General features: G+C 30.7%; 1 long non-coding RNA gene across 3 annotated transcripts in view; it reads right to left on the bottom strand.

The window, feature by feature from the left end:
* Positions 1 to 67: 67 nt before the first annotated feature.
* LOC112457693 overlaps positions 68 to 1,194 on the bottom strand; it is a 7,003-nt gene continuing 5,876 nt past the window's right edge. For all 3 annotated transcript variants that reach the window (XR_003041137.1, XR_003041138.1, XR_003041139.1), the window contains one exon: positions 68 to 371. This is a non-coding gene — a long non-coding RNA (uncharacterized LOC112457693). The remainder of the gene's footprint in view (positions 372 to 1,194) is intronic.

Here is a 1,194-nt window from a genome sequence, read left to right as displayed (position 1 = left end):
ATGTATTTATTTTCAATAAAATGCACTACACTAATTACCATAAAAAAATAGTTTTATTTATATGAACAAATATATACATATACATATACATATATAGGTTTTATTATGAGATTTATTTCGTGTGCCAATTATTTCTGCAAATTATCTCTGCCAATTACCTCAGAAAGTATTGATCCTAGGAAGGAATCCTAGGAAGGGATTTTTGAAGTCAGCCTTCGGATAAGGGAAATTAAGGTGCCTTCTAACTCTTCTTTAGGCAATGCGATACAGATGCTTTAGTTTAATATAACTCTTTTACTATTTTTTTCCAAACTCTTATTCTTTTCTTTTAAACAGATTATTAATCTTTCCGGATCTTTACCAAACAGTTGCTGAAAAATAAGAATTTCTCATTCAACTTCAGAAATATTAGTAACATCTTCAGTGATTTAGTCTATGTATCAAAATATATTATGTCTGTTAAGTTAGCACCCCTTCCCCTCCGCAAAAAGCAGAATAGCACATATGTAGAAATTAAATGCTCTTTATGTGCTAATTATTCTATTCACGATTTTTGTGCTTGAACGGTTTCTAGGGAAATTGCAATTGAAAGTGGAGATGCTGGCTTAACGTAAGCTAGCACCCCTACTCATTAAAATTATATTATAAAATAAAATACTCAATATAGTAGAATTATGTGCTTTTTATGTGCTTTCAAATGCCTCAAACAAAATTACTTTATCTGTAATAGTTTAAAAGATATACGTAAAAAAAATATCTATATACTACTGATATAAGAGTAAAGTATCAGTTAAAATACAGAAAGCAATATAATTCTTGTCTTAAAATGTTTCTTGATTAATGTGTTCTCGAAATATGCACAATGAAATTTTCGTGCTTATCCCCTTTGACCAACTTGAACGTGAACACCCCATACGTACAAGAGTAAAGTACCAGTTAAAATACAGATAGCGAATTGGTTTTAGTCTTAAAATATTCCTCAATTTATGTGCTTTCAAAATATGTACAATGAGATTTCTGTGCTCATCCTTTTCGACCGACCCAAACGTGAACACCCCATACGTACAAGAGTAAAGTACCAGTTAAAATACAGATAGAATTGGTTTTAGTCTTAAAATATTCCTCAATTTATGTGCTTTCAAAATATTGTTATGCCGCGTTGCCGATTGGTGACGGCTTACGGCAAAACGTTTA

This window comes from Temnothorax curvispinosus, unplaced genomic scaffold (genome assembly GCF_003070985.1).
Source record: "Temnothorax curvispinosus isolate PA1 unplaced genomic scaffold, ASM307098v1 QBEX01008138.1, whole genome shotgun sequence".
NCBI lineage: Eukaryota > Metazoa > Arthropoda > Insecta > Hymenoptera > Formicidae > Temnothorax > Temnothorax curvispinosus.
The sequence above is the reverse complement of the archived record's forward strand: the minus strand, read 5'-3'. Positions and strand labels throughout refer to the sequence as shown.